Source organism: Danio rerio, chromosome 8, assembly GCF_049306965.1.
Source record: "Danio rerio strain Tuebingen ecotype United States chromosome 8, GRCz12tu, whole genome shotgun sequence".
Classification (NCBI taxonomy): Eukaryota; Metazoa; Chordata; class Actinopteri; order Cypriniformes; family Danionidae; genus Danio; species Danio rerio.
This window is the reverse complement of record NC_133183.1, coordinates 30,366,262-30,378,459: the sequence shown is the minus strand read 5'-3', so window position 1 is coordinate 30,378,459 and position 12,198 is coordinate 30,366,262.

The window sequence follows — 12,198 nt, the reverse complement described above, 5'->3', positions numbered from 1 at the left end:
AAAAAAATAAATAAAAAATCTTCAGGTTCTATGTGGAAGCATTTTACAGTCAGTGGAGCTGCAGATAAAACAAAGTGACACTGTATGTAATGTGTGCAAAAGTGAAATCAGCAGAGTCAGAGATATTAAACATCTGTTAACATCTTCTATGCATAATCATTCATTTCTTTTCGGCTTCGTTCCCTTATCAATCTGGGGTTGCCACAGTGGAATGAACCACCAATTTATCCAGCATATGTTTTACGCAGTGGCTGCCCTTCCAGCTGCTACCCAGCACTGGGAAACATCCATACACTCTCTTTCACACACATACAATAGGGACAATTTAGCTTACCCAATTCACCTGTATTGCATGTGTTTGGACTGTGGGGGAAACCGGAGCACCCGGAGAAATCCCACGCCAACATGGGGAGAACCCAGTCGAGGCTCGAACCAGCAACCTTCTTGCTGTGAGGCGACAGCGCTACTCACTGTGCCACCGCGCAACCTTCTATGTAATGTATTATCACATGCAATAAAAGCATCCTCTCCTGATACTGTCTGTGAACCCCCCACAAGCATCAATCCCCTCAATCAGCACAGCTATGTTCTGATAAATCCTCCACAAGCACCAAACCATCAACACAGCCACATTCTTCCCAAGTCAGTTTCAAACATAAAAAATGTTAAAAAAAACAAACAAACTTTGTGTCTGTTTTGTGGCAGGCAGATGATAATAGCAGGGCTGTATCTTTTAGTGTTATATAGAATACTTTTGTTCTGCCAGATCTTCCAGGCACGGGTTTATTTAGATTTATTTAGCTAATTTTAGTTTTTGGAATTCTGTGCATTTGAAAGAAGTTCTTTCAGAAGAAGAACAGTTTTTTGAAGTATTATTTGTTTTTATTCTGTCTATTCATTGTCAAAAACGGTGGTGGTGGGGTTCATAATATTCACAATGGTATTTTATTAGTTGTTAGTTTAACCATGGATGAGATAATGGCTTCTATGTTATTTTCTTTTCAATGACATTTTTTGTCACATGTTCAAAAACAACAACCAATATTGCATATCTTTAATTTATATAATGGGTATAATTAAACAATACTTTAACTATAACGTAAATTAGAAGTGTAATAGAAAAAATATATATTTTTGCGCCATTTTGAATTTTTACTCGAATACGAATACAAATACAAATACAAATACTTTTCCCCCCTCAACAAATACAAATACAAATACCGGCTGCTCCGCACATCCCTAGTGGATATAAAGTATGATCTTATTGTGCATCGCTGATCCTACTCAAAACCTAAACCCAACTTCTACCTTACTGAGCATTAATAAACAACTAATTAGTAGATTGTTAAGCTACTAGTGTTAGTTAATGGTTTGTTAAAACCATGAATTTTGACCTAAACTAAAGTGTTACCAAAATCTCTTACAGTAGGTGAACTGTGGAAGAGACTGAAGAAGAGTGAGCCAAGATCAACAGAACAGAGTTAGAAACTAGTGATGTGCTGTGAGAGACTAGTCATGTTCGTCAGAAACTAGTAATGTCCTGTGGAGATGTCCTGTGAGAGATTATATTTGTGCTATAAGAGACTAGTGATGTATATTTGAGACTAGTGATGTGCTGTGAAAGATTATATAAGTGCTGTGAGAGACAATGTATATTTAAGACTAGTAATGCACTGTGAGACTATCTGTGCTGTGAGAGACTATTGAAGTGTATTTGAGACTAGTGATGTGCTGTGAGAGACTATTTGTGCTGTGAGAGACTAGTGATGTATATTTGAGACTAGTGATGTGCAGTGAAAGATTATATAAGTGCTGTGAGAGACAATGTATATTTAAGACTAGTAATGCACTGTGAGACTATCTGTGCTGTGAGAGACTATTGAAGTGTATTTGAGACTAGTGATGTGCTGTGAGAGACTATTTGTGCTGTGAGAGACTAGTGATGTATATTTGACACTAGTAATGTGCTGTAAGAGACTAGAGATGTGCGGTGAGAGACTAGTGAAGTGTATTTGAGATGCTGTGAGAGACTAGAGATGTGCGGTGAGAGACTAGTGAAGTGTATTTGAGATTAGTGATGTGCTGTAAGAGACTATTTGTGCTGTGAGAGACTAGTAATGTACTGTGAGAGACTGTTTGTGCTGTGAGAGACTAGTGATGTATATTTAAGACTAGTAATGTACTGTGAGAGACTATTTGTGCTGTGAGAGACTAGTGAAGTGTATTTGAGATTAGTGATGTGCTGTGAGAGACTAGTGATGTATATTTTAGACTAGTAATGTTCTGTGAGAGACTGTTTGTGCTGTGAGAGACTAGTGATGTATATTTGAGACTAGTAATGTTCTGTGAGAGACTAGTGTTGTCTGTTAGAGAACTGTAATGTCATGTGGTCACAGATATGCTGAAAACATTTAAAGCAAGAACTTGTACTACTAATCTTCGACTGCTGTAACCTTCCATTTTTGTTGTAATCTTTCTGTGCACAACACTCATCGCTGTTTTCAAATTTTTGCTCACTTATTTTTTCAGGAAATAAAGGGTTTTTGTTGAAGTGCCTTGGTTATTGTGTAGAACAGTAGTTTATAAGATTACAGTGTTTCTAGAAGAAAACATATATGGTCCTCTAATTTAGATTTCCACTATAAGTGATCTACAACTCCTCAAATCAAACTTGTAAGGCATTTTTAGAGCAGGAATAGTTTGATGGATTAGAAATCTGTCCAAAAAATTATTTTCATTTTAAATCTTTTTTTTTAATTAAGAAATGTTGCCGCTATAAAAACTATAGATAGAAATTTGCCAAAAGAAAGTGAAATAAGGGCGGGTAAGGGAAATAAGTGGTTAGCACTGTTAGCCTCACATCAGGAAGGATGCTGGTTCGTCTCTGCTGGGATAGTTGGCATTTTTGTGTGGAGTTTGTATGTTCTCCCTATGTTGATGGGGTTTCCTCTGGGTGCTCCGGTCCCCCCCCCCAGTCCAAAGACATGTGGTATAGGTGAATTAAATAAAGTAAATTGGCCGTAGTGTGTGTGGATGAGTGTGGATGGATGTTGTCCAATACTGGGTTGTGGCCAGAAAGGAATCTGCTGCATAAAACATATGCTGGAATAGTTGCCGGTTAGAGACTAATCCAAAGGAAAATGAATGAATGAAAAGTGAAATATATCATTGCGTAACATTGCATAAATTAATAAACAGATGTTAGATGTATCTGTTACACTGAGTAAAGAAATAAACATATTTAAACTAGATTTTGAAATGTATATTCACAAAAGTAATTTGACTCAAGCAGATTCAAGCAGATGTTTAGTGTTTGAAAATAAATAATTTTTGAAAATGTATTTTCATGTAGGATTGGGATATCTTGTATTTAACCTTTTGCAGGGTCTTAAAAATTCTTAAAATGTCTTAAATTTCAAAAACAAAATTTGAGGCCTTAAAAAGTCTTAAATTCACTGAAATGTCGCATGTAGGTCTTAAATAATTTTAAACAGGTCTTAATTTTCCTCTGTCCAAGTAAAGCTTCCCAATTGGGCCGATATCCATCCAATCACCAACAATTCATCTCAAGACATTCTATTTTATTGCAGTTATTACGTTTTTTATTGCAAAGAGATACAATTTACATTAGCTGTTCAACATTTTTATAGCCATTACTTTAAAATAATTTAAATAAAACTAAAAACAATTACACAATTCCTCATGATAATAACAGAGCAACATACTACTTTGCATGATACGTTATACTCAACCAATTTGAACCAAAGCCAACAAATTTATTTCTTTGATTATTTATGTCCTTGTCTCCATAATAAACTTGCCATTTAAAAAAGAAAGAAAGAAATATTATGTTATAAAAGTGTATACAACTTTGACACATTAAAATATGTTGTTAAGAAATAATTACATTAGAATTTCTTTTCTGTGGCAACCGACCGGGCCATTAGACATAATCATTAGTGTGTAGCCCTGTATAAGTCTAAAATTTTATTCATAATGGTCTTAAAAGGTTCTTAAAAAGTCTTGAAAACTTTGACTTGATTAAACCTGCAGAAACCCTGTGTTATTTTGTTAGTCACCTTACAACTACCCAGAAGTGTTTGTTTTGTTGTTAAACAGAAATTCACTCAAAATTTATGCTCATTCCAAACCTGTGACATTCTGTCTGGCCTAAAATGCAAATCCTTCAACAATTTTGTCAGTGAAAAAAAATTAGACACAGTCGTTCTTCAGAATATTGTTCATGTTCTGAAAGAGTCACGAGGGTCAGCAAATGTCAGAATTAAATATTTTGGACAAACTCTCTTTTTATAAGTAAGTGTACTTTTAGTCAGAATTTACGAAAGGTGATGGAAAATTAATAGTAAGTCATTATTTTTATTTAATTGTGTTATAAATTTAGCATTTTTACATTTGGATATGATACACAAATAATAATCACAAGCTAGAAAATCATCCCTCTATCACATGTGCAAGTGTGTGAGTATGTGAAGTATTAGTTCTGTTTTCTTTCATCAGAGAATCCCATTATTCACACAGAATAATGAAATCAACACTCAGAAATCAGAAAATGAAACTAGATTCCTTTTTTTATTGCAATTTGTCTGAAGGAAATGTCAGTTTTTGCCAACGCAAAACCCACCCCCAAGATTAAAAGGTGCTGTGGGCGGCTACAAGAGCATTGTATGTGGTTGCTAAGGTGTTATAAGTGGTTTTTAGTGTATTGCAGCATGGTTGCTATAGATGTTTGCTTTCTCAACAGCCCACCTAAATGTCTATGTGACATTCTGGTCACTAAATTATTTGAATCTCTTCTATAATATACACTAAGATTTTAATGCGATTAAGACAATACTCTGATTAAGAGTCTACCATGTAAACAGAGATTTTTGATTAATTTAATCAGATTAAAGTCGTAATTGAACTAAACAGAAATCCAATTAACCGTGTGGAGTCTGCCATTTTTAGTTATTGAAGATTAAACACTTAATGCAATTAAATTATTACCGTCATGTAGGATTTTCGCTGCATTTTGCGACTGGATAGTCCATACAGACATGGCTGTTTGGCACTATTGTCTGCACCTACCGAGTCAGAAAAGGACCACAGACACCTGCATCTTGAACTGGGGAGGTTTTTTCCCATATGGCATTCATTCATTTATTCATTCATTCATTTTCTTATCGGCTTAGTCCCGTTATTAATCCGGGGTCGCCACAGCAGAATGAACCGCCAACTTATCCAGCAAGTTTTTACGCAGCAGATGCCCTTCCAGCTGCAACCCATCTCATTTTTTAACAGTCTTTTTATTGTGATGCAATCAAAATAGGAAAATATAACATCACAATCATATTTACATCTTTGTTTTTAATTTAGAGGAAAAAAACACAATAATAAAAAATAAATCAATAAAAAAAAACATACTAAGTTTAAAAATAAGAAAGGAAAAAAATTGTGGGGGGCGGTGCACAGGTTGTATAAATTATTCATTAATTAATTTTCTTTTCGACTTAGTCCCTTTATTAATCTGTAGTCTCCACAGTGTAATAAACCGCCAACTAATCCAGCATATGTTTTACGCAGCGGATGCCCTTCCAGCTGCAACCCAACACTGGAGAACACTCTCATTCACACTCATGCACTACAGACAATTTTAGCTTAACCATTTCACCTACATCACATGTCTTTGGAATTGGGGGGGAAACCGGAGCACCTGGAGAAAACCCACACGAACACGGGGAGAACACGCCAACTCCACACAGAAATCCCAACTGACCCAGCCAAGGCTCAAATCAGTGACCTTCTTCCTGTAAGGCGACAGCACTACCTACTGTGCTACTCTGTCACCTTTGTCTAAATTAGTTATTAGTTAAATTAGACAAAAAAAAAACATTAGGAAGAAATTGTTGAAAATACAAATCATAAGGCAAATAATTTGGTTACTAATGCCCGATGGCCAACATGCGAGACGCTCAAGACAGTAGACAGGATCGTTACTGCTGCCTTGTCACTAAAGTTTAATCTGCCTGCGACTATTTGTCAATTGCATGCAAATACAGTCTTAGAATAGAGAAACAGTTTGTGTTTGTAAACCTTTAAATTCTACCTTTTTTGTGATGTCGCAAGCACCATATTGCTTTTTCGGTTCCTCTTATCTGATTGGATGTTGTGAGCACGTTATTTGTTTTTCTTTAACTTGGTAACAACGAGAACAGCGAAGGCACTACAACATGGTGGCAACATCAAATTATGAGGTTAAAAGAAAATGTCTGTTTCTAACATCATGGAAGCAGAAACATTTATGTTTTGAGTACAAAACGATGAAAAAAACTAAAAGATGTTTTGCACAATTTGTTGTCAGTTGGACAGGTCAATCATTGTTAAATAATTTAAGATAAAATTATTTTTATTAATTAAATAAAATAATGTTAAATAATTTGAGATAAAATAAAATACCTGCACATTTTCCACACTGCTCTTTTTGCTTGCATAAAATTTTACATTTTGCTTAATATACATTTATGAATATTTTTTAAATATTTCATAGATATTTCATATTTAATACACATAATTTCATATTTATTTAACATTTTAATAAATATTTAATATTTCTAGATTAACAGATGTTATTTTTAATACAATAACTAAATTAAGTGGCTAAGAAACAACTATTAACTTTTTCATTTTTTTGGTGGGGCAAGTGAACATTTTGGCAGGGCAAGTAGAAATCTGAACCACTGGCCCGATTAAAAGCACTTTGTTTTCCACAAAAAAAAAAATAAATAAATCACAATTTATAACAATATTAAGACAAATGTCTTAAGCACCAAATCAGTACCTAAGAATGGTCTCTGAAGGATCATGTAAAACTGAAAGTGAAGTGATTGCTGCTGAAAATTGACCTCAAAGGAATATATTAAGTTGTGTAATAAATTTAAAGAAAGAATTATGACCTGAAAATGAAACGTTGCACAATATTAGAATTTTTACAGTATTTATGGTCATAAAATGCAGTTTTGAAAGCCTAATTTCACGAGGAAACGTAACAATTTTACGTTTTATCAGTTTAATGGCTAATTCATATGAATTTGTACGAGTTCAGTTATATGAAAATGTATGATTTTAAAAAGGGGGCGTGGCATCAAACCCCACCCCTAAACCCATCCATCATTGAGGGATAAGCAAATTATACTAAATTGTATGAATGAGATCAAACATTTTTATACGAATTAGCCAATTAATTAGAAAGTTACGAATTGCGTGAGATAGCATACAAATTATTTCAAAAACTCACATAATCTCCAGACTTTTTGATTTATTTTCTGAATACTATTTATTGTCTGAATACTATTGCAATACTTCCCTTCTAAGTAGCCCCATGCCTTCTAATAAAGTCTCCCATGCAAGCAGCATGTATAATGTGAATAACAACAAGCCGAAAAGGCACACCTAGCTAACATTTGACAGTTGTTCGTTTACATTTACAGATCTTTTAAAGTTTAAAAAAATCAGTATTTGTAAAACCATCATATCTTTGACCTGTTTATTTTGAGGCCTTAGACTTTTTGTTGTCCCAGTAGCCCAAAATTACTTTTTTTTTTCAGATATGATGTCACTATCTTCTTCACAAACGCTTATTTCCATCTGCCATCTTTCTGCCGCTGTGAAAGCGAGGGGCTCCATTGTAAAGGTTGCATCTGCTCTCTTCACCTCTAAAAAAGAGATAGACAATCAGTGCGGGCGGCTCAAAATAGGCCAGTCAGGCTCCTAGGGTAGTGATATTGGTCGCGCGTGTGCACATACGTATGAATAACCTCTCTTTAACTCACGTGATGGAATCTTAACTGTCTCTCACTCAACCCACATCACTATATTGGATCTCTTCCTTCCTGCAATGTGAACAACAGATCTCAGAGAGGAGAAGAAAAAAAACATGCAAGTCAGAATTTAACTGACAAAAGCTCTTGATTCACAGTGGGAAGGTTGCTGTGTGTGTTTATTGGTCAGTTTTATTAGCAAGCATCACTTTGAGGTTTAACAAACCATTGATTCTGATTGATTCCGCACATTGAGACATCGAGAAATGCATATCTTTAGAGTTTTCATCTGGTGGACAGGGAAACTTGGAAAAATATCATAGAGATTTTTACCATAGGAGGGATCTGAGCCATGTTTTGAGACCAGAATATTATTATTTTAACAAAAAAATAATAATAAATATCATTTTTATATATTTTATTTCAACAAATGCACAATAAAAAGTTTTAGACAACATTTGTCTATTGAAATGATTTGCTTTATATTTTCCTCTCATGCATTTGTCTTTCATGGATGACCAGTCTATTTAGGAAACTTGAATGAGTCATGTGTAAACCCAAGTCAGACACCACTACGTCATGTAACAGCAACAACAACAGCGATGTACTCCAAGTCTTCTGTGTTTTTATTTTACCTGTGTAGCAAAATTGCAGCACCACACACTGGTCTGGCGTGTACACTCACCGGCCACTTTATTAGGTACACCTTACTATTACCTGGTTGGACCCCATTTTGCCTTCAGAACTGCCTTAATTCTTCATGGCATAGATTCAACAAGGTACTGGAAATTTTCCTCAGAGTTTTTGGTCCATATTGACATGATAGCATCGCACAGTTGCTGCAAAATGCAAATCTCCTGTTTCACCACATCCCAAATGTGCTCTATTGGATTGAGATCTGGTGACTGTGGAGGCCATTTGAGTACAGTGAACTCATTTTCATGTTCAAGAAACTGAATCTGAGATGAATAGTACTTTATGACATGGCGTGTTATTCTGTTGGAAGTAGCCATCAGAAGATGGGTAAACTGTGGTCATAAAATGATGGACATGATCAGCATCAATACTCAGGTAGGCTGTGGCATTGAAACAATGCTCAATTGGTACTAATGGGCCCAAGGTGTGCCAAGAAAATATCCCCCACACCATTAGACCACCACTACCAGCCTGAACCCTTGAAACAAGACAGGATGAATCCATGTTTTCATGTTGTTGATGTTTCTGAATGTCGCAGCAGAAATCATGACACTTCAGACCAGGCAATGTTTTTCCAATCTTCTACTGTACAATTTTGGTGAGCCTGTGCAAATTGTAGCCTCAGTTTCCTGGTCTTAGCTGACAGGAGTAGCACCTGGTGTGTTCTTCTGCTGCTGTAGCCCATCTGTCTCAAGGTTTGATGTGTAGTACATTCAGAGATGCTCTTCTGCATATCTCAGTTGTAACGAGTGCTTATTGTAGTTACTGTTGCCTTTCAGCTTGAACCAGTCTGGCCATTCTCCTCGGACCTCTAGCATAAACAAGGCATTTGTGCCCACAGAACTGCCGCTCACTGGATATTTTCTCTTTTTCGGACCATTATCTGTAATTCCTAGAGATGGTTGTGTGTGAAAATCCTTGTAGATTCCTGTAGTATTTCTGAAATACTCAGACCAGCCCATCTGGCACTAACAACCATGTCACCAGTCACCTGAATCATTTTCTTCCCCCTTCTGATGCTTGGTTTGAACTGCAGCAGATTGTCTTGACCTTGTCTACATGACCAAATGCATTGAGTTGCTGCATTCTGATTAACTGATTGGAAATTTGCGGTAACAAGCAGTTGGACAGGCTTACCTAATGTATATATGTTTGTATATAATGTATATAACATTGTTTTCTGTCAGTGATTTCTTTTGCACAGAGATATTTGTTGAAACAATGGCATGAAAGAACGTAGAGGAAAATATGATCAATAGGGAAAGCTTTGAGGATATTGCCTCATTTTGATTTGAGTTGTTTTTCAAATATTGAAATTTTTTTTCAATGCAAAGGATCAATTTTAAATTCATGAAATAACTTTAATATATTTAAAGTATTTTAAAAATATTTTATATATTTTAAAATATTTTTTACACATCACATAAAAAGAAACCACATATCTTGCCTAGTAATGGGTGACTTCTCAAACACTTGATTGGACTTTGGATAAGGACCAGCGAGGACACAATTGGTGACATATTGGCTTGTTAAGCTCTTGAATAATGAGAGCCCTCCCTCTTTACAATACCTTCTATGCGTTTGAACTTAAACAACCCAAGAATATAAAAATAGGGCCAAGGCCTTGACTTTGGGTTATCTCCGTCTCTGACCTCGGGTAGACTGTAAAACTTCCCGCAGTGCTAAGCAGTATTGTGTTTTAGATGCAGAGCGTGAGGAAATGTAGCACTTTAAAAATCCGAGCATGAAACCCCTGTGATTACTTATGTTTAACCTCCCTTTGTCTGCGAGGAGGAAAGATTAATACAGCAAAGCCCAGTCTAATCTTAAGCATTGCACAGTAAGATCCCACAAACACACTGGTCTCTGCCCTACTGAACACTCCTGTAACTCCAGACACACCCTTTACAGCCAGACACATGACTCAGAAATTAGCTAGAAGAATATTTTTTTCAACGTCAACAGGATTGCATTGCACATAAACTGCTTTGCTATGCTGTAATACTTTTTGCCATAAAGAATTTAGGGGGTAATATTTAAAACACAGAATAAACACCAAGAAATTAACTTTCTTTTAATTTCTGGACACTTGATCTGTGTCTTTGTAACCTTCCCTGTAAGTTATAGAATCTATATATTCTGAATCTAAAATTCAGCCATTATTAGGGGATATCAATACTTCAAATTTAAACACTAACTAAGCCAATTGTATAAGAAAAGGTAATTGCAGTTTTGTTTAGTTGATAAAAGTTAATTCAACTTATTTCCGCTTGAACTCTTAACAGAGCTCACTGATGCAATCTGGGAAAGATCCCACATTAAATTACACAGGAGGAAACCACAGAACACAAGATGATTTTGTGTTGGACTTTTGTGGGTTCTTTGTCATGGTTTGTACCTGAGAGAACTTCTGCTGAGTCATGTCTTCTCAAAGATGTTTAGTCATGCTAAGAAACTTAGTGTGTTTGTTTTAATTATACTTGGCATACACTCTTGTAAACAACGTGAATCAGGTGGCCTAACAATAAAGTCTAAAACCATTACAGATTTAAGTGGCCCACTTTAAGGAATTACATTTACAATAGACCAACCGTCCCCAAACTTTTTTCTATAAAGGGCCAAGAACCAAAGTTGACTGAGGGCTGTTGGTCGAATATATACCAAACTGTAAATATTAAATTTGCCACTGTGTAATTTTCAAATTTATACAGTAATATTTAAAAACAACAAGAAAACTTTGCTTTAAATCATATTAGCTAATGCAGTATCATTTTAACAGTTTATAATAAACTTATTACAGTAAAAACATAAACAATTCCATTTATAATACAATGGGAAATACACTATTCAAGCTGCTCCTGCCTTTACCTTAATTTGCTAGCAGATATCTTGTGCATTAATCAAGTGACAGTATTTACATGTTAAAAGTCTGATTCATTTACAACATTTGATTGAATCATTTAATTTCAGTTCGCTTTTTGTAGCTCAGCAATAAAACAAAGAAACAAAAGGTTACCTCAAATTCGAAAAGACAACCTCTGCCAAAGGCAGCCCCAAAAATTCGCCTTTACCACCTCCTCATCATTCTCCCGCCAACTTTGGCCCCTGGGTCCTTCTTTGGGCATCTCTGCTATAAACAGACCAGATTACTTCTGTAAACAGGGTCAGATCAAAGTCTTCAGTTACACCTGGTTTTAGGTTGGGTTTTTGTTAATTCAATCACTTGTGGATGACACTAAATACAGGTGTATGTGCCTGCGTTTAAACTGCAAGTATTAACTGACAGATTTTTGGCCTGGCTATCTCCACCTCCTATCTAATGTGTTTATATTAGTCTTCCTCCCATAAAAAGATTGCAGTCATTCACTATGAGTGCAATGATTGACTTTCAAACTGTTGATTGACTACAACATCAGATAATTTAACAAAAAAAATACACACACACACACACACACATTTTTTTAAATACTTCAATCAGCTTTACTGAGGTATAAAAACTTCAGTCTGTTTTTATGATTTGATGGATGTAATTGTCCATCAGTTGACAGCTGCTATTATTAAAGTCGGCATGAAACGGAACTTAAGTTTCTCCTTTTTCCTTTCTTGTGACTTACATCTGATTGAAACAGTTTCTGTAATGAGAGAACAAATGGCAGTGCATAATTCGTCCTTTAGGAACCGATTG